Below are 22,244 nucleotides of genomic sequence, written 5' to 3'. Positions count from 1 at the left end.
GGTTTTAAATTGCAAGTCAATATGGCAATAACACTGCACACTCAGGCTCTGAGGTAGTAGGCCTGAGATATGTTTAAAGATCTACTTGGGTGGGTGACACATTACATTTACAGGTCCAGGGCACAGGTAGTACACACTATACTAGGCATTTGGAGATAAATCAAATGTGCCAATTGGGTATGAGCCAGTGTTACCATGTTTAGAGGAAACCCACAAGCACTTTAGCACGGGCTAGAATTGATAAAGTGCTCAGAATACTAAAGCCAACTAAAATGAGGTTAGAAAAAGAGGAAGAAAGCAAAAAGTTTAGGTGAACCTTCAGAGAGAGACATATTTAAAAAATTTTGCACGGTTCTGTTTCACATGGTTGTTGAAGGCCGAGTTAAAATAGCTACTATACAAACACTTTCATGCAACATAATGGTGTATAAGGGAGGCGAGAAAGACTGATTCAATATTTAAGTGACTCTCCAGCACATATAATCATTTTGAAAGAAACTACCATGACAAGGGCAGAGTGTACAGGCCCCTTTAAGACTAGAAAAGGGGTTTAACAAGTGTTCTGTACCAATCAGAGCAACAGCATTAAGGGGGAGGCTCTTTTGATAAAGAAATTCTGAAAGTGTCTATGAAAGACAGAATCACAGATAAATCAGGAAGTTGGATCATCACTAATTTGTCAGTCTATGATCAGAACTAGACCTTAGTGGGGTATTACGGGCTGAACATAGATGATATAGAACCTTTTAGAATGATTTGTTTAAATTTACTGGATTTGACTTCCCCAGTTATAATGGCCGGAGATTTTAATATAAGATTGGACAATGTATTAGACAGGCCATTCAAAACATAGCTATTACATCCAGGAGCTAAGGGGATTATTGGAACAGGTCGTCCCCCTCTCTAAATACTCGCAACAACACAGACCTGTTCCATTTGGTGCTACAGTTATACCTAGTCAACCTTCCTATGTACTTTTAGGATTGGGCAATAGCCAGCATTTCAAGCTATTTGTTTCTCTAGACCAGGTTCACCACTTTCTGATTATTCATTAAAAAGAGAGAGTGCACTCTTCCCCCTTGTATCTCTGTAAATTTCTCCCCACCTTGCTGACAGTCTTAGAGTGAGAAGCTAACAGGAGGAAAGGATAGAACACCTAAATAGTGAGGAAAAGAGTGGTTTTGCCTCACGGGAGTAACACCATGAAGGCTCTGCAGGAAGGTACTCGCCTGCCGCCTAGGTTCTCATCATTAGCGTTCACCACTCATAAAGCAAGTGTGAAGTGTAAAGGAAAATAAACTAGTGAGGGTGCTAGGGCAACAGTACCTGCATGTGCACCAAGATTGGTGCACAGCAAGTCTGAACCCAACAGAGTGAAGAAAGATGACAAAGATAGTGCCACCCTTCTTTGTGAAAGTTAAAAGATGAGTTCTAACTCGCTGGCCCTCTTGACTTTATTCCTGGCTGCGAGTAGACTCGTAATTAAAACGCCGACATGTTTCATTGCCAACTAGAACAACTTACGGCAACTTCTTCAGGGCTTGGGTCTGTCACTTCGCCCTGCACCCTTTCACAGGTGTTCCGTGTCACCTACTGTGGAAGGCATACCTATACCTCCATTTTAGCAGTGTCTGTGTCCCTTGTTATAGGGAATGTTTTTGTAGCGAGCTGCTCCCGTCAGTCTCGTGAATCAAGCTGGAACCGGGCTGCCGAGACAATGCCCGGAACACCAGTGAACTCATCTTTTAACTTTCACAAAGAAGGGTGGCACTATCTTTGTCATCTTTCTTCACTCTGTTGGGTTCAGACTTGCTGTGCACCAATCTTGGTGCACATGCAGGTACTGTTGCCCTAGCACCCTCACTAGTTTATTTTCCTTTACACTTCACACTTGCTTTATGAGTGGTGGACGCTAATGATGAGAACCTAGGCGGCAGGCGAGTACCTTCCTGCAGAGCCTCCATGGTGTTACTCCCGTGAGGCGACACCACTCTTTTCCTCACTATTTAGGTGTTCTATCCTTTCCTCCTGTTTGCTTCTCACTCTAAGACTGTCAGCAAGGTGGGGAGAAATTTACAGAGATACAAGGGGGAAGAGTGCACTCTCTCTTTTTAATGAATAATCAGAAAGTGGTGAACCGGGTCTAGAGAAACAAATAGCTTGAAATGCTGGCTATTGCCCAATCCTAAAAGTACATAGGAGGGTTGACTAGGTAGAACTGTAGCACCAAATGGAACAGGTCTGTGTTGTTGCGAGCATTCAAAACATAGGCCAATTGCATCCTCTAAAATGCAATTATTCATCAAAAACATGATGAGACTGTTGGTTTTATGTGACATATTGAGGGAGAAGGCGGAGTGTTTTGAGTGGTCACAAAAAACGACAATATACATTCTAGCACTTTTCCACCACTTCGCATATTGACAGGCACTTGACAAGTATCTTGTTGTACATGGAATTATCTGTTGCTAACCAAACTGGTAAGATTAAGGCAGTCATATCTTCCTTAGATGTGATCTGATGAAGTTGGTCAGTCAAGGATAGTAAAACAGATTCTCTACATCAACCAGCACGTTCGACACATTTCAGGAGTATGGGCACTTATAGCGAGGACTGTATCTATTACCCTGGAGTGGACTCCAATAATTTAGTCAGGTAGAACAGATTGGAAATCGGGCAGCCTTTGCTTAGGTCTGAAGGATTTAGTGATGGTGTTTTTTTAGGAGAAGGCAGATCATTGCCTTCTAGAGTATGGAGGAAGATGGCTCGAGGTCTAGGAGATGTTAGTCTGAGATTTACTTTATAAAAAGTCATGGACGTGCATCACATGGACAACAGATGCCCTGCTTCTAACTAATCATGGTGAAGGTGTCTGTTACTCACTTTAATAAATGCCTGGAAGTGGTGCAAAGACGTCTCTGTACCCCAAACGGGGCACTTTATAAATATTCTCTCCTGTGAGAGACCGTCACATTGAGAAGCAAATGTCTGTTATTTTAGAGTAGTAGTAATCACTCACCTTGTAACCAGTGCTAGCAAAGTGGGAACCAGTTTGTATTCCATTACAGTCCCAGTGAATCCTCCTTGAATCCTGATACACTTTGTTGGTCCAGGGATATATGCAGTACTGGTCTTTAAGTTGTCTGGTGCTGCACAGCCAAATCTTTGAGCCGAAGCTTGTCACAATGATGTTTCTAAACACCTCTGCTCTGGGACATGATGCTGTATATACCTCCATTTGCTAAACAACAAGTGGCATATTTATGAGGCCAGTTGCATTGCACTTGCACCACGTAAAGTGGTGTATTTGCAACACAACTAAAAATGAGATTTATGAAGCCATGCAAGGCATCTTTGTGTGGCTCTGATTGGCTTCATATATCTAGAGCAACACAAAGCACAAACTACTGCATTGTGTTACTCTGCCCTGGGAAGGCATTGCATGAACATTACATGGGTGTTCCTACTCAACTCCCATGAATTTTAACGCATTCCCAAATCTACTATAACTAGTAAGCCTGGGGATGTACCAAAATGCTGTACCTTCCCAGGGGACATGTCATGAAGAGAAATATCTTTATTTCTCCTTGTTAGTTCCTCTTTCTATGTGTGCTGTATATTGCAGCACAGAAATATAGAGGAATATGCCTCCAGAGATTTTTTGTGTGCAGGTAGGTGCCCCCAATCCTGCAAGCAATGGAGGTACCCTTGCACTTTGGTGCAAGGGTTCCTGCGATGCTGCTAGGCAGCCCATTGTGCACCAGTGCTGGGGAAAGGACAGGAATGCACCATATTGGGCTAAATACGATGTATTCCTGCCCTTTCCTCGTGACTCAGCACAGCAGCGTGCCTCGCTTCGCCATAAATATGGTCTCAATTCTTTACTTTCTTTAGCAGGATCCCAGCCGTGACCAGGAGACCTTGCTACATGATAAAATAGGAGGTAGTCTAGATGGAGGAGGCAGCCTTAGAGCATGCCTAGTCAGGGGAATTCAGACACTCCCTTCACTCACCAAATGGATACTCGCAAAGGAACACGCGCCCTTTGAGACCAGCCCAACTGTCCGGCAGGGATCTCTGTGATGTAAATGTAGTGTCTATGCTTTCATCCCTGCTGAAAATCTGAGTGCCCTGTCTTGTTTTTGTGCCCACTTTGCACTCACGTTTGCTTTACAGAAACAAACCTCCCAACTGTTTCTAAAGAACAGAAGAGAAACCTGCATGATCCTTAGGGAATTATTTCCCTGGATTTCACTTTGCCCATCCCTGGTTCACAAGCATTGAATGCATGCGGTACCTTTCACCCGTAAGTAGGGCTGGGCTTTTGCATCTTTGACCATGAGGGTCTGTGGAAAATATGCTTCTGGTAAAGGGCTTTTCTGATGGAGCACATGGAGATTTCACCAGCAAAAAACTTAACAAATAAATCAGCCACTGCCCTACTTCCAAATGTGGCTGTGAAACGGCAGGTTTGACGGATGGGAAGTTACTCAAATGTATTACAGAACTTCCACTCCACTAATCTCTAAATGAGAACCTTTCAATGTCATGATTTTGGGCTGAAGGGGATCAGGTTCACCCAGTAGTGAGTTTGAACTATCATGAGCTCATGCTGCAAAAGCATAGCTGCTGCATTGACCTCTGGTTGTTGTCTACTGTTCAGGAAGCGGACGGTGGAGCTCACGGTTTCCGGTCAATGCTCAATGGCTCCATATCTAGACCTGGGGTTCGTGAGGAGTAAACAAGACACAACATTTTCAAACAGGTGATAACTGTTATAAATGCAGGGTAAACACCATTACAGTCTATGTGTGAACAGCTTCACCAGAGAGCCTGTTAATACATTTCAAGCCCAATATCTCGGCTTTCTGTTTTAAACAACTTAGATCAAAGTGCAAGTTCACATCTTCTCCATCCAATTTGAATCCCCAAAAGCAGAGTGCTTTCTTTCAGCCCTTAATCTCAAATGCTTTAAATGTTGTCTTAACAAACTAAATGAAATGCAAAGTTCTGGGTAATTAAGAGGCTGACTGCTTAGGGCACTAATGTGCACCTGACTTGAAAGAAGCACCCCTCGTGTATACACCTGAGTGTCAGGAGGGAACAAGTTGCAAGATTGAGGCTGCCTGGCGTCCTCACCTGACCAGTGTATGGGTTTAAGAATACATTGTGTTTATGACAGACACAGTTTTGTCTCTTTTAACATTTCTGAGTGGGGAAAATGTTTGGAGATAATGTAAAATGCTGTTGGAAACATTATTTAAAAAATATGCAGTTTGGATTCCAGCAGAGTTGGACTACATTTTATTGCTTACAGAACTGTTAACCTCACTGAATTACAACAAACATATAGACAAGAAGCATACCTCATGCCACAGGAAGCAAACCTTTGGCCTCCTCAAACAACGGGGAAAACATCAGCAAAGCCAATCTGTCAAATATTTGTATTAGGCTTCGGCGAAATTTCGATTTTGCTAGAGTAATCAGAGTAATTTCGTTGATTCTGTCTAACTCTTTGATGCAGATTTACCGATAATTATGTGATTACTCCTCCTTACATAATTAAGAGGAGGAGGAGTGTGGCTCACTGATTAGAGCGGCAGACCCTGATGCAGAGGTCTGGCCCGGGATCAGGGTTCAATTCCCGACGCGGCAGGGTCCTGATCCCAAAATGTCCACGGACTCGATAATTCTCGCCTCGGTGCCGATTCTAATCATGGGGTCCCATGCTGCAACTCTGGGCAATAGTTGCTTAATCTCCACTACGGCGGCCCACCCGCTGGGGGATGCCTGGCTTTCACCTTGGGGATGCCCAGTAGGGGTTATCTCTCAGGGAAAAGCCAGGACGGGTTCCCAAGGCAAGCGCCTTGATGCCTTCGGGTGATACGTGCGCTATATAAATCGCAATACATTTGGGGGAAAATCCTATCCGAGAGAACACATTTCACAAGCGTGAGCCACCGCTCATGCTTGCTATCCATATTCTGCTGCATTTAGTGCTATTTATTAGTGCAAAAGGCATCCTTCTTTCTACTTTGAATACATTACATTTTGACCTTCTGTCTATTTTGAATACAGTGCATTTTGTCCTTCTGTCTATTTTGAATACAGTGCATTTTACGATAAGAAAATAGCACTGAATGGTGGTGGTAGTAAATTGGGCGAAGTCCTACCTCAAGATTACATTTAGTGAGTGTTTGTGGCTGCTCATGCTTTCGATGTATGTTCCGTGACATTTTACGCTATTACAAAGCACAAAATATATCCTCACATCCATTTTTTGATGTGAGGGAGCACTTTGTAAATAGAAATAACACTAAGAATTACTCTTGTCGTGTAATCCAAGCATAATCTAGAGGAATTCTTATGTAAACCCACATGATTACACTAGGAATTATACAATTTATGCCTAATTTTAATTTGGATAAAAGACTGAGTGGGCATGCACACACTGTCCAACAATCAAACCTATTGTAGTGTAAGCTAGACAAAACCGACTGAAACAGCAAAGAACACAAAATAGTAACTCTTGTTCTTATAGCATTCTGTTTTAAAGATGGCTTTGTGAGCAATTGCTCATCACCACCACCCGGTCCTTGAAGAATAATTTCATATGTAAAATATTCTCATCAGCAGAGTTGGTCATGGAAGCCTTGATATTATCAGCTTCTATCATGCTGCCCAATTTCAACATGCAGTGGAATGCACCGCACAACTTTGGAAACTATTTTTCCACAGTGTGAAAATATTTTCAAGATGGAGGAAACACATTGTTAGAGCTCTTCTAAAGCCCATTTTATGTTAATGTGATTTGCTGAATCGCATTTAAAAATGGCATAGATATACAAAATGCTAGCCCTTTCAAGCCAGCCCCACAAGTATTTTTTTACCAACTTTTATCTCAAAAACGACTACATTGTGGGAAATAATTCGGATCCTGCAAAGGAACACATCCCATTTCTTAGGAGCCAACACAGCTGCTAGGAAGTAGGGTCCAATTGCTTATCCACAGAAGAGGGTTCTGGTATTGTCTATGAATGTGGTTATGAACCTTTTTACTTATGCGGACAGCCCTGGATCATATCTGAACGCCAGGGACTCTATAGGCCTACTTTAGAGTTTGGGGGTGGGTTATTCCATCTCACATGTGACTGGTATATCGTCCGCCGTATTACAAGTACCATAGCATCGAATGGACTTGTAATATGGCAGATGGGATATCCGTCATATTTGTGACTCAATAATGTGGTCCGCAAAACTTTAAATCAGACCCCTAGTCATTCTACGATTTGTATCTCAACAATAATCTACAAAAATATACCAACAATTACACACTATATAAACTCTGCACATTTACTTTCCTCTGCAACTGCATGCTTAAATGTGAGAACAACTGCACACTGGTATAAGAACCAGTTGTAACCTCAAATCATTAGATAATTATAGAAATCTGAGCTGTTAGCAGGTGTGATGGGCCAGAAGTCATATATAGACTGACATACGAAGAGGCCTTTGTGTCAAAAGGTGACAAAGGCAGTGATTGCAAAAAAGCTGGATGGCCAGATGCTCATTATTATTATTGAATTTTGTACCGCGCACGGTTACCCTGGGGCATCCCAGCGCTTAAAGAAACCAAGAGCAGGCTACTAATAGAGAACAGAGGAGCTATAATTATTCTGGAAAAAGATACGTTTTCGGAATCTGAGAAGGTTTGATTCGGAGCGCAGTGAGAGTTGGAGGGAGTTCCAGGCGCGAGCTGTATGGATAGAAAAGCTCCTGCCACCTGAACGGGCTCTCCTGATTCTCTTTGTCTGAAGGAGATGTTTGTTGTCAGAGCGTAAGGCTCTTGTGGGCTTATAGGGCCGAATCATGTCCTTCAGAATAGCTGGTCCTTTCCCCTGCAAGCTCTTGTGGGCGATGGGTAACTCTCTCTCTGACAGGGAGCCAATGGAGTGCTTTTAAAGCAGGCCTGGCTGACTGCCTAGCCGGAACGTTCCGCAGCAGCCTTGCTGCTGCGTTCTGCACTTGTTGCAGGATCTTAAACGTTGACTCTGGCGCTCCGAGAAAGAGCGCATTGCTGTAGTCCAGGCGTGAGATGATTAAGCCTTGGACTAACAGCTTCCGGGAGAGTTCTGGCAGCAGGGGGAGAACCTTACGGGCCGACCGGAGCATTCCATAGCACACGCCCGCGGTCTTCTTGGCGTGTGTCCTAAAGGACAAATCCGGCTCCTCTATGCCACTCTACATGCTGCCTACCTGTAACTTTACAGTAGGTAGAATTTAAATTGACACTTCGAATTCTTCTGCTGAAGAAGTTTGGCCTGGTGAAAAGTGAAGGCATGGCTACTTTCCAATACAAGAAGTGTAAGTGCATGGCATCTTTAAGTGTCTGCTCCTTTAAAGCATTGGATGGAGAATGTGCACCCAAGAAAGGCCTTTTGTGCAGGCTACCTGTATAAAGTCGCATAGATCAGGTGTTTTAGTCAAAATCGGGTTGCTAGCAGTGATCTTAAGGATTTGTAGGGCCCGAACAATATATATTTTGGAACACCCTGTTTGGAAGAATGTAACATTTATGTCCCCCATACAACTGATACGAGCCCTTCTGTGCTACAGGGATGGGGATTGTGTAGAGAGAGTTGAGGTAGAGAGAGGAAATCAAGAGTAATAGAGCGGAACAGAGAGTGAAAGAGAGGAGAAAGGTCATGAGGTAGGAAGAGATGAAGAAGAGGAATATGAATTGGGTGCATTGAGAGTGGGGAGGTAAGATAGAGAGCGCTGAGATAGAGAGGATGAAGTTACATAGAGAAAAAGAAATCGAGGGTTAAGTTAGAAGAGGTGAGGTGACGTAAGGTAAGGTAAGAGAAACAGCACGGAAATATTACTTTTCAATTGAATATCATTTATTGCTGTCAACTGTCCGAGAGTGCAAGGGTTAAGGCTGGGCAGACAATGGCATGCACACTTAGGGGCAGATGTATTACATTTAGTGCAATACAGCACAGCAGCCAAATTTACTGCACTGCACAAGGGGGAGAAAGCAATGCAGAGCCATATTTAATAAGAATGGTCAGTTGGTTCTCACTTCCCCTGTGCTGCCTAGCACCACCCACAAAATGTACACATGGTGCAGAGGTGTGTGCATGCCGTTTAGTACAGCATTTGTACGTGAAGCATATTCATCCAACACAAAATCGAAATCCTAGTCAAAGTCAAGTCAAAAGATCTTTATTCGGAATTAAAAACATCCATAAAAGTACAGACAAAATACAATTAAAGCAATCAAAAACAATACAATACAATAGTATGACATCTGGAAAGCAAAATTTAAGACTGATGAATCATATCAATTTCATTTTCACATTTACATACAGATTGTCCCTCCTTGTTAAAAACAGCTATTATATACAATTAAAAAGATGAGTTATAAAACATAGTTAAAAAGAGAAAAAATGGATGGATAGAGCAGCATCATTAATGAGTCCACATTCATAATGTGCAAAAACAGCAATAATGTGCAAATTAGAAAATTTAAAGTGCATAAAAAGTGCAAATGTGCAAATCTTAAACATCAATATGTAAGGTGGCTCGTGATCTAACGGCAGCTTTGAGAAAGCAGCTCACCCTAAATATTACTTCATCGGTTCCCAGTAATAAAAAAGACCTCAAAGCTATTCTAAAACTAGTCAATTTCTGTTTTCTACAGTAGGGCATTAAGTAATGAGCAGAAAGCTTTTTGTAAAAACCACAGAAGAACAAAAAGTGCATAAGGCTCTGTTTCATGTTAGGGTTACATGGACAGTTTAAGGTTTCAAGGTGTCTGTTGTAACCCAAGGGGAAGTTTAGTAAGTTTACTATACTCCAATCTCGAAAACGAAACAATAAGCTCCTATTCCATCTGCCAAGATGCAAGCATAAATACCTGTATGGGGGGCCTGGGTGTTTAATGTGAGGTTCAGAATCCTAGTCTATTTGTACACGTTCCAATATTAAATGTCTGGAACGCTAAAAAAATGTAAACATTTCTTCATGATAACGCCTGCATCAAGGAATATTTTTGGTTACGCAAAGACCAGTTTTGCTATCTTAGTGTTTAAGGGTTTTTATCACGAAACCTTGAGAGTGTGTGCCTATCCATCAAACTACACCCTTATAACGTCCCTTTGATGCAAAGTGCTGCAAAGTAGCACTAAATGCAATTTGCGCTTTTTTAAACTGGAAACCAAACACATGTGTAAGAGTTTGCTCTGCTTTGCGTCCTTCTGTGTGGCTTTGCCTGGCCCATTCCCTTGGTTATTCCCGCATTCTGTTTCTGTTAAGAATGCTCAGCTGTCGGGGGCGTGGCTTGCGCGCCATCGAGGGAGGACGGCTTCTCTGTGAGCTCCGCTGCGGACACTCAGAGCGGATGCCGTGAGAGCTTTTCTTGCCGTTTTTCGAACGGCTGACTGAGTTGCAGTACCGGCGGAAGGGGTCTAGAGCAAGATGACACAGATGTGCGGCGTCTTCCTGCAGCGAACCGACAGTTATCGGCTACGGTAATTTCAACTGTCCCCTTAACGCGAGCGGCCGCCATTTTATATGCCGTCCTCGCACTTGCATTTACCTTCATACGCCGCTTCCCCTCACATGACTTCCACCTAACTTCAAAGGAGTCACCTGGCCAAACTGCTATTTTTTCTGCCAATCTCTTGCTGTTCTCTGCCAACTGCCTCTTGTCTTTCAACCCTCGCTACCCTACATTTGAGCTCCGTGAGGAAACCCGGCCGCCATTTTAAGATTGCCATTTTTGAAGTGTTCTCCTTTTCTCCTCTACTGCTTAATATCTTCACTCAAGTGTTGTCCGGAGGAATTGCCTGAAGTTATTTTCTGCGTATTTTCAGCTCTCTTGTTGCTCCGTCCCTCTGACCTCTTGCTCATGCGTTGGTCATGCCTTTCATATGTTTTGTGAGGATAACAAGATCGCCATGTTCGTCTTGCTGGTTTTGGAAAGCCGTCTTCATTTTTATTGCTTTCTATGACGCAACCACCTTTAAAGTTTCAGCGTTTTTACATTCTACTACATCATATCTGTGCTGGCGTTTATAGATGCTCTCCATCTGTTTGTGGTAATTATTAACTCAGTTTTGCAGATCTTTATGACATTCTCAACACCGTGAGTGCCTCGGCTTGCAAGGATCGTGCACTCCTTTACCTGATCTTTTTTGTTGCCACATTTTACCACTCTTGGTGTGCCTCTATTACTACTTCAGCATCTTCACGCCAGTGCACTCTCTTCACCTTCGTAGACTCCTGCTGATTTCCTGTGTGACTCTCTTTGGTAGGATTTCATCACCATGGCAAATGACTCTCTTACTCCAAAATTGTCACATACAGGCGCTAAACCTAAGAGGCCTAAGAATGACCCACCTTCTCCCATTAAGTCATCCTCTAATCCTGTTTTGGGTACTATTCGTGAGGAAGTTCGTGGCCTTCAACCATTCATGATTGCCACTAATGCGAAGCTTCAGCAGATTGAGGAGCGCTGGGTTATCATGGAAGGCAAGGTTTTGAATCTGGAAAAACGTGTGAGTGATATTCAAGATGTTTCATCTAAAATCCCATTATTGGAGCAGGAAATCCACAAGCTCAAACTCCACACAGAGGATTTGGAAAATCGCAATCGTAGGAACAATCTACGCGTTTATGGTGTTCCGGAAAATTTGGAAGGATCTGACATGATGTCTTTTATTCGGAAATTTCTACAGGAACTTTTGGATCTTCAGCCAACGTTGCATCCTCTTAATATTCAGAGAGCCCATCATCTTGGTTGGATTAATTCCAACCCTACGAAACCTTGTGGCATCATTCTGCTCTTCCTTGAATTTACAGAATTAATGTCTGTTCTGAAGGCCTCCAGTATCAAGCGACGTCTCCAATGGTCTGGGCATAACATTGTTATCTCGCAAGATCTTTCTTCTGCTACGAATGCCCGGCGCAAGGAATTCTTGTATCTTAGACCTCTAATGAGACAACTGAACATTCAAAATGGAATCCTGCATCCCTGTTTTTGCAAGATCACACATAATGGCTGTACCAGATCCTTTGATGACCCACAGAAGCTCCACGATTATCTTCAGAGTGATTCTCCTGCCAACATGGACACTAATATATAATGTTTTTCCTCCTGTGTGTTATTCGCTGTAACTCTTCTTATTATCTTTTTTGACCTCTTTTGTTCCTCTTCTTTATCTTGATCCTCTTCTTGAGGTCTCACGTTCTTTTCTCTTTTTGTTCTGTTTATGTCCGTTCGTTCTCGGTGGCTCATGGGGTATGTCCTCTTTTTCTGGTGTATCCTCGCCTCGAATGTTTTGGTCACTCTCTTTTTCTCCGATCAGGCCTTTGTGCCTTGATTAGTTCATTCTTTCTCTTGTTTTACTTGTCTCTTTTTCCTTTTCCTTCTTCTTTCTTCCTCCTTCTTCTTGGCTGCTATTCTTTTTTTCTCCTATTTTAATTCCATTCTAATCCTAAGCGTTCTCTACTTCTATTCTTTTTCTTCGTGTTGTTATTTCTTCTATCTCTTGATGTATTTGATTCCAGTATTGTGACAGTTCTGGGAGTTCCCTTATTAATTACTTATGTGTTTTTTGTCTTCCTTTTTGTAGTTATCTCCTTGCTCCATTTGTCGCCCATTTTCCCTTCCTACCATCATGTGTAACTTTGAACGTCCGTGGTCTTGGTCATCCTGTCAACGCCAAAAGGTATTGTCCCATTTATCTAAATTTCATTCACAGGTTGTTTTTCTTCAGGAAACGCACTGTTTGGATGTCGAATCTGTTAAGCTGAGGAGGCAATCAGTGGGTCAAGTTGTGTTCTCACCTGCTGTAAATAAAAAGGGAGGGGTTGCTATATTGTTTCATAAGTCTTTAAATGTTCAAATTCTTTCCTCCCATTGTGATGATGAAGGACGTTGGGCAATGGCTAAGGTCGTCATACAAAATAAGACGTTGGTATTACTCAACATATATGGTCCAGTACGCCCTGATCCAAAATTTTGGAAAGACATTAAAGTCCTGATTTTGTTCATAGATTGTCCTGACTTTGTCATAGTAGGTGATTTCAATCAGTGGTTAGACCCCTTTTCAGACAGATTATCCTCCAGTAAATTTCAACCTGACAAATCCCATAAGAGTTTTCAATCTGCTATTGCCTCTCGTCCTTTATATGATTCCTGGAAAATGTGTAATCCGGACTTGCTAGAATATACTTTTTTTTCCAATGTACATCATACACGCTCGAGAATTGATTACATTATGATTAGTAAATCTCTTTTGCCCTCCATTCAAAAATCTGTCATTGGTTCTATATTCATTTCTGACCATGCTCCTGTTTGTACTAACCTAGATCTTGCCCTTATCTCTTCTAAATTTAGTCGTTGGAAATGACATTCCTTTCTTTTGTCTGATGCCAGTTTTGTGAAAGAGAGTGTGGAGTTTTTTACTGAGTTTTTCTCCTTTAATAACCCCTCTGACACCTCCATTCCTAACACTTGGGATGCATTTAAGGCTGCTTTCCGTGCATTCACTATATCCTATGTTTCCAAAAAGAAGAAACTTAATAGACAAAAGTACGAAGACCAGTTTAAGGTGATTAAGCGCCTCGAGCATTCCTATTTTTCCTCCAAATCCTCCTCCGCCCTTCAGGAATTAATTTCTGCCAAAACAGACCTAAACAAAATATTAACCAATGAAGCTTGTAACACCCTTCTTAAAATCAAATCTAAATTCCATGGTGGCCAAAATAAAGCAGGGAAAATGTTGGCGAATTATTTAAAAATCAAATCCGAACGTAAAACTGTTGGCCCCATCTTTAATGATTCTACAAATCAATTGGTTAAGTCTGATGAGGACATTGCTGAAGTATTTCAAAATTACTACCAAGCCTTGTATACTGATGACACCCACCCCTCTGAAGTGCACTTAACGTCATTTTTTGAAGGCCTCCCTCCCCCTCCTTCTCTTCCGGTGGACTTTGCTCACTTGGAACGGGAAATCATTCTTCAGGAAGTTAATACTGCCATTAATTCTCTCAAAAAGTCTAAGACCCCTGGTCCAGATGGTTTACCTGTTTAATTTTACTCTTCTTTTCACTCCTTTTTTGCACCAAAACTCCTTCAGTTATTTAATTCATTCATTTTAGATGCCAAGGCTTCTGGGTCCTTTTTGGAAGCTCTAATTGTCATCATTCCCAAACCAGACAAAGATCCTTCACATTGTAAAAATTATCGCCCCATATCTTTAATTAATTATGACTGTAACATTTTTGCTAAAATCCTCGCTTCTCGTCTTGATTCTATTATTCCTCGATTAATTATTACTGACCAGGTGGGTTTTGTGAAAGGTAGACTTGCTGCTGATAATGCCCGCCTGTTTTCCAATGTCATTTCATGTAGTAAGAACATTAAAGTCCCGTTGGCGGCTATGTCCTTAGATGCTGAAAAAGCTTTTGACCGTATAAATTGGCAATTCATGTTTCATACCCTCAAATGGTTTGGTTTTGGTCCTTGTTTCATATCCTTGGTTAAACTCCTCTACTCTTCTCCCCGTGCTAGTATTTTTGTCAACAACCAATTTTCTATTTTTTTTTCATTGTCTAGAGCATGGGTACTCACAAACATTCTCTCGGGGGCCAAATTTACAGTGTGGTTTATGTCCGAGGGCCGCACCAGTGGGGGCGGGGTCAGTGGGGGAAGGGGCGGGGCTAGAGCAACAACAACAAAAATGTGACCATGAGGTTGATCACAGGTCCCTGCAGCGGACGCCTTCGTCCACTGAGCCACCAGACCCGGCCCCTCTCTCTCTCTCTCTCTCTCTCTCTCTCTCGTTCTTTCTCTCTCTCCCTCAATCTCCCTCCCTCTCTCTCCCTCCCTCTCTCTCTCTCTCTCCATCTGTCTCCCTCTCTCCCTCTGTCTCACTCCCTCTCTCCCTCCGTCTCGCTCCCTCCCTCCCTCTGTCTCACTCCCTCTCTCCCTCCGTCTCACTCCCTCTCTCCCTCCGTCTCGCTCACTCCCTCTCTCCCTCTGTCTCACTCACTCCGACTGTCTCACTCCTTCTCTCCCTCTGTCTCACTCACTCTGAATGTCTCACTCTCTATGTCTCCCTCTCCATCTCTGTCTCCCTCTCCCTTACTATTTCCCTCTCCCTCTATTTCCCTCTCCCTCAGTTTCCCTCTCCCTCACTCTGTTTCCCTCTCCCTCAGTTTCCCTCTCCCTCACTCTGTTTCCCTCTCCCTCAGTTTCCCTCTCTCTCTCCTTCCTTCCCTCTGTCTCCCTCTCTCCTTCCCTCTCCCTCTTCCCTTCCCTCCCCTTCCCTTCCCCTCCTTCCCTTTCCCTCCTTCCCTCTCTCTCCCTCACTCTGTCTCCCTCCCTCACTCTGTCTCCCTCCCTCACTCTGTCTCCCTCCCTCACTCTGTCTCCCTCCCTCACTCTGTCTCCCTCCCTCACTCTTAGCGGGCTCCCTCACTCTTAGCGGGCTCCCTCACTCTTAGCGGGCTCCCTCACTCTCCTTCCCTCACTCTCCTTCCCTCACTCTCCTTCCCTCACTCTCCTTCCCTCTCCCTCCTTCCCTCTCCCTTCTCACTCTCCTTCCCTCACCCTCTCCTTCCCTCACTCTCTCCCTCGCTCTCTCCTTCCCTTGCTCTCTCCTTCCCTCGCTCTCTCCTTCCCTCGCCCTCCCTCTCCCCTCACCTTCACTCTCTCCTCACCCTCACTCTCTCCTCACTCTCTCCTTCCCTCACTCCCTCCTTCCCTCACTCTCTCCTTCCCTCACTCTCTCCTTCCCTTACTCTCTCCTTCCTCGCCCTCCTTTGCTCGCCCTCCTTCCCTCGCTCTCCTTCCCTCGCTCTCTCCTTCCCACTCCCTCCTTCCCTCTCCCTCCTTCCCTCTCCTTCCCTCACTCTCTCCTCCCTCACTCTCTCCTCCCTCGCTGTCCTTCCCTCGCTGTCCTTCCCTCGCTCTCCTTCCCTCGCTCTCCTTCCCTCGCTCTCCTTCCCTCGCTCTCCTTCCCTCGCTCTCCTTCCCTCGCTCTCCTTCCCTCGCTCTCCTTCCCTCGCTCTCTCCTTCCCTCGCTCTCTCCTTCCCTCGCTCTCTCCTTCCCTCGCTCTCCTTCCCTCGCTCTCCTTCCCTCGCTCTCTCCTTCCCTCTCCCTCCTTCCCTCTCCTTCCCTCGCTCTCTCCTTCCCTCGCTCTCTCCTTCCCTCGCTCTCCTTCCCTCGCTCTCCTTCCCTCGCTCTCCTTCCCTCGCTCTCTCCTTCCCTCGCTCTCCTTCCCTCGCTCTCTCCTTCCCTCGCTCTCCTTCCCTCGCTCTCCTTCCCTCGCTCTCTCCTTCCCTCTCCCTCCTTCCCTCTCCTTCCCTCGCTCTCTCCTTCCCTCGCTCTCTCCTTCCCTCGCTCTCCTTCCCTCGCTCTCCTTCCCTCGCTCTCCTTCCCTCACTCTCTCCTTCCCTCGCTCTCCTTCCCTCGCTCTCCTTCCCTCGCTCTCCTTCCTCGCTCTCCTTCCCTCTCCCTCCTTCCCTCTCCCTCCTTCCCTCTCCCTCCTTCCCTCTCCCTCCTTCCCTCTCCTTCCCTCGCTCTCCTTCCCTCGCTCTCCTTCCCTCGCTCTCCTTCCCTCGCTCTCTCCTTCCCTCGCTCTCTCCTTCCCTCGCTCTCTCCTTCCCTCGCTCTCCTGCCCTCGCTCTCCCTCTCCCTTACTCTCCTGCCCTCGCTCTCCTGCCCTCACTCTCCCTCCCCGTCTCTCGCCCTCCCTTTCTCCCTCCCTCCACCTTGCCCGTGTGTGCCAGGGCCGAGACAGCTTCTGGGCAGGCACACACACAAACACAGCCTCACCGGAGCACTTCACGGGTCTTCAAAAGACCATTCGTTTGTTAATGAGGCTTTGTCACCTCTTAGCCCCCTTGCAGCCCCACTCGGACTACGAAGGGAATCACCCGGCCCCCACAGAGCAGCAGTCTGAGTCGCGCTGCTTCAGAGGTGTTTGCTGACACTGTAAAAAAAAAAAATTTAAACACGGCTACATGTTTGCAAGGTCCGCGGGCCGCCAGGGAAGGCTTGCCGGGCCGCCACCGGCCCGCGGGCCGTACTATGAGTACCAGTGGTCTAGAGGCACGAGACAAGGTTGTCCCCTTTCCCCCTTATTATTTATTCTCTGTCTTGAGTCTTTTGTAGAACGCATTCGTTCTAATCCTAATATTACTGGCCTTAAACTCTCCTCTACTGAAACTAAATTGTCTGCTTATGCAGATGATGTCCTGATATACATGTCCGATCCTGAATCTTCCCTCCCACACTTTTTGAGTGAGGTGCGTTTGTATTCCTCTATATCAGGTTACAAACTCAATTTATCTAAAACGGAAGTTCTACACCTCAATTCGATCTGTTTCCAGTATATGTTTAACAATACGGATTTTACATGGTGTCCTTCCAAAATCAAATACCTTGGTATATAGTTTTCTTCATCCTTAACGAACACCCTTAAATTAACTTTTGACTCTCTTATTAAGAAAATTCAATCCCTTCTTCAAATTTGGTCCCCCTTATTCCTTTCCTGGTGGGGCAGATTAGACACTATCGAAATGATGATTACTCCACATGTTCTTTATACTGTTTCCATGCTCCCTTTTAAAATTCCCAAATCCTATTAATACTATTTGTACTAAATTTTTATGGAACAACAAACACCCTCGAATTGCATTACACAAGTTAATTCGACCTAAACCTGAAAGTGGCGTTCGATTTCCTGATTTTAAAACATACCACTCTGCCTTTTTGATTAAACAGTCCTTTTCCTTGGCTTATGACTTCACAGATAACCCTGTACCTAAATGGGATCTCCTTGAACGCTCCCTTTTGAAAGACTTCTCATTCCAACATACTGTTTTCATGTCAAATTGTTCTTTTTTATCCAAATATCCCATTTTGAAATACTCCCAATTATTATTACATACTGTTTTCTCTTCTACTTTATCTACTCTTCAATGTTTTTATCCCCTATTGTGTGGTACAACAAATTCCTCAGATACAAAGGCAAATCATTTTACTTTAAACACTGGAAAGAGAAGGATATTTGCTTTGTACATCAGTTTTTTGATGGTCCCTCTCTCCTTTCCTTTTCAGTAATGCAAAATGTATTCCATTTGCCTTTATCGTTTCTTATTGAATATACCATTATAACGTCTGACATTCAGTCACATTTGTCTTCCCTCTCCTTACCTGAGGCTTCTCTTTCTTTCATCCCTACCACTCCATTGTATTCTTTATTTTCTACTCAACAACCAAAAGCTGCTCTTGTTTATTCAATTTTGTTATCTAATGTTTCAGAACGTTCTAAATCAAATGTAGAGACTGTTTGGGAGACTGACATTGATGTCTCCCTGCCTGTTGTGTTGTGGGATCGTATATGGTCCAAACTTTTTTAAGTATCTATTGCTGCACGTATTACTCAATCTTTATTCTTTATTTATCATAGAGTTGTTCTTACCCCAGTTAATATTCATAAGTTTTCCCAAACTTCCTCATTCTTATGTTGGTCATGCTCTAAGGAAACTGGAACTCTTAAACATCAATTATACGAATGTTCATATGTTTTATCATTTTGGAATGAAGTATGGAATATTTGCATGCCAATGTTTTCTTGCTCCGCCCCATTATCCTTATTGAATGTTTTTTTAGGTTCTTTATCTGATGATATTACTATTGTCTCTTCTTCTGCTAAGTTATTAGACTGGTTTATTGCTCTTGCATTTAAAGTTATTTTATTGTGTTGGAAAGATAATTCTAAGCTCTCTATACATACCTGGTGGAATTTTATTTGTGATGAACACAGAATTTCTATCGCATCTTCCACCTCTGTTCCCCAGAAAATTAAATCTGATCTACTTTGGCTTCCTTTCACAACTTATCTTTCTTCCAAATCTCCTACTTCATTTCTTGCTGATAGTCCCACATAGAATATTTCTATCTTCTCTTTCTTTTATTCTTTTCCTTCTTTCTTTCCTTTTCTCTTTCCTTTTTCTTTTCCCTTAACTTTACCTATCCTCTTTCTCTTTTTCCCTCTTACTTATGCATTTCTTTATGATTACGCATGTCATGTTATACTTATGTTTATGTACTTTTTCCCAATATTTACGACATGTCTTTTGTATTATCTTTCAAATGATAAATAAAAATTTCCTAAACAAAAAAAAAGAATGATCAGGTGTCAAATTAGAAAAAGATGCTGTTTTTTATGAGCAACCTTATTATGGTAGCAATTTTGTCATTCCAATTTACTTTACCAGGGGGTGTCTTTGAAGTTGGGGGCTCTAGGCAATTGTCCCATTTGCTCATGCTTTAAAGCATTTCTGATTCCTAGTTTAGGTCCAATAATGTCTGGAAGCTAACAGTTATTACATTCTTTCACACATGCTCTGACCTCAACTTGCCATGAACTTTTGACTGCAAACATTTGAAAAATGCATGTGATACATTTTTTTAACATATATTTATGTCGACCCTCTGATTAGGCACCACAGACTTCGAGTTAGAAGATTCTTCACTCTGTATCTCACCACTGGGATGAAAACGTCTACAACCAGGAATATCACATTTAGCTCCAACATTTTTCTGCATACTAATGAACCTGGCTTGACACACAGGGCACTAACAAAGTGTACCCACAGATTCCCTGCAGGACCAAGTCAGTGTGAGGCCCTGCACCCAAACCACTGAGGACAACCAACATTAGCCATGGGCACAACATGCAATGGGCAGTCAATCCCACTATCCACAACCTTCAGCTGTCCCCAACAAAAGTTAGATGCAGGGCCTGGCCCAAACCATCACAAGCAGACAACCCTGACTTCTCACAGTGTTGGTTGGCCACAGGCCCGAACCTGCAACCAGATCCTGTGCCCAACCGAGCATGTGCAGCCAACCCTTGATGTGCATGACCGTGCCCTGCTGAGGTTGGCGCATGGCCCAACCTTAAACTAGACCCTGCTGCTGACCCACCACATAATTCCACGCCACTGCTGAGAATGGCCTTACAGTGCTGTGGTTGGTCACAGAACCAGGTCAGCCGGCCAAGCCCTGCATCCAACCCACAATTCATATATAACCACCATTGTGGTCAGCCGCCCTGCTTCCAACCCAAAATGGGAAGAAGTGGAACCAGGAACTGGTCTGCTACCAACCCCTGTGCCCAACCCATCGCGTGTGGTGAACCCTTTCTACACATAGCCTTGCAGAACCAGGGTTGGCTGCCTAACTTGACGTCTGATTTAGCTCTTGGAAGGACTCCCTTCGTCACTCCGCAGCAGAATATACAAACACTCCACCAAGCTGACGGTATCCCATTCACCATATTTAAATGTGGGCTAGCTGAAGCGCCGTCTGGGTCGACAGAAGACTGTTTCCCATTGTGTAGCGGTGCAACTTCGTCGACTCAGCAGACTACTCTGCATGCTAACAGTAATCTGTTGCCAACAGGTCAGTGGGTTTGTGCCACCCATATTTAGATGTTCCCATTGTGCTAGCATTATTTTAGCAGTGGTTTGCTAATGGAGTGCTTCCTCGGTTGAGTGAAGGCTGGTAAGTACTACTTATTAATATGTCAGTACACCTGTATATGTTTGCTTCAGAAATACATGTAGGTAATGTGTTATGCCCCTTTTTTCATATTCCATTGCACTCAAACAACACACCCAAAATTGAATGCACACCCACAGGCACCACAAGCATCACAACAACATTTTGTTTTCAAGTGTCAATACAGGGGTGTTAATTTTACCTGAATAAGTTGTAAAATAACACCTAATACATCACACATAAGAAATAATTGCATGTAAATACAATGTAAAAATACACGAGGCTAAAGCATTTGTCTACACAATATTCATAGAAGAACACCTGCAGGAGCTTATTTCACATGGACGGGTTAGGCCAGAGTAGAAACACTGGCATTTTCCATGCACACATTTCTTAAGTTGCCTTCTTTTCTACAGGAGGATTTATCAGAAGAGGATAAGCAATGACAGCCTGGCTGAGGCCTCAGTACGGAAGCATGGATGCTGTTATTATATATACACGCATTTCAGTGTTCAAATCAAAGGAGCACTCAGCTTTAACTGCCAGGTCTCCGGTTGTCAGAGTCTTAGCCCAGCTGATTCCTGTGTACCACCTGCAAGGAGGGATGCCCAACTGTGACCAAGACGGGGACCTGAACCCATTCTCCCATAGGAAATGGGGAGCTAGGTCATTCAGTAGGGGATTTTTGCAGATCACCTTCCCTAGGTAACTAGGTCAGGCAGTTCATAGTAGGAGAACATTATACACCTTACTTATATACCAGCATATATGTACTGCTTTCGCACAATGGTGGAATTTTTTATCCTTTTAATTGTTCTCATATTGCTAATCACAGCCAACTGTTTCTTTCAATTAATCATTGAAGCGCATTTCTTCTGCACAAGAATCAAAATGGTTCATTAAATATGGGAAGCCTCTTTGCGTATTTCTTTAGTATCTCTCTGGGTATGAATGAGTAACTGAGCAAAAGGGTTCTAGATCTGTTACCAAGAAATATGTACATACATTATTAATTTTAATTTATTAATTTAATAATGTGTACCTTCCCAAAATAATAGCAAACCCCCTGAGGAGCTCTTGCAGGCCCACAGGGATCCCTGAATCACAGGTTAAGAACCACTGGTCTAGCCTATGACGAGCCCGACACCCATTCCACCATGTGTGCTAAACCACGCTGCTTACAAACATTTTCTGACAAAAAAGTTCCTTTTTTAAAGGTCACTAAATGGACTATGGAATCACAGATCCTTTTTTGGGCTGAGAGTTTGCTGATTTTTCCATGCCTCTGCATGCCTGGGGGTCTGGTACCTCACCTGGTGACAAAACAAAGCTTTGGATACTATTTTTCTACTGTGTGAACTTTCTTTATTATAGAGGAAGATATTTGTTACAGCCCTTCTGAAGACCATTGCAAATTATTGTGATTTTCTGAATTGATTAAAAATGTCAAAGATATACAAAATGTTAGCTCTTTCAAGCCAGCCCCACAAGGTGTTTTTTTACAAACTTTTATCTAAAAAACTACTGAATGTCGTTACACCAATTTAATAAAGCACACTTTCTGAGTAAAGTTCAACCCTAATGCCAAGTTCTGCACAAATTTGTTCAGCGGTTTTTGCTGTAGGTGTGAGCAGAATTCCCTATGGGAGC

The 22,244-nt window shown here is 43.4% G+C and overlaps 1 long non-coding RNA gene across 2 annotated transcripts in view; it reads left to right on the top strand.

Annotated features, from left to right (window-relative positions):
* Positions 1-21,511, top strand: part of LOC147703623 (uncharacterized) — a 145,715-nt gene extending 124,204 nt beyond the window's left edge. Inside the window, exons 3-5 of one of the 2 annotated variants that reach the window (XR_015297589.1) lie at positions 12,642-12,737; positions 19,532-20,495; positions 21,011-21,511. This is a non-coding gene — a long non-coding RNA (uncharacterized LOC147703623). Of the gene's footprint in view, positions 1-12,641; positions 12,738-19,531 lie in introns of both variants that reach the window. The other variant, XR_015297588.1, reaches the window with a different exon arrangement.
* The last annotated feature ends 733 nt before the right edge of the window (positions 21,512-22,244 follow it).

The sequence above is a fragment of the Lissotriton vulgaris genome, chromosome 7, assembly GCF_964263255.1.
Source record: "Lissotriton vulgaris chromosome 7, aLisVul1.2, whole genome shotgun sequence".
NCBI lineage: Eukaryota > Metazoa > Chordata > Amphibia > Caudata > Salamandridae > Lissotriton > Lissotriton vulgaris.
The sequence above is the reverse complement of the archived record's forward strand: the minus strand, read 5'-3'. Positions and strand labels throughout refer to the sequence as shown.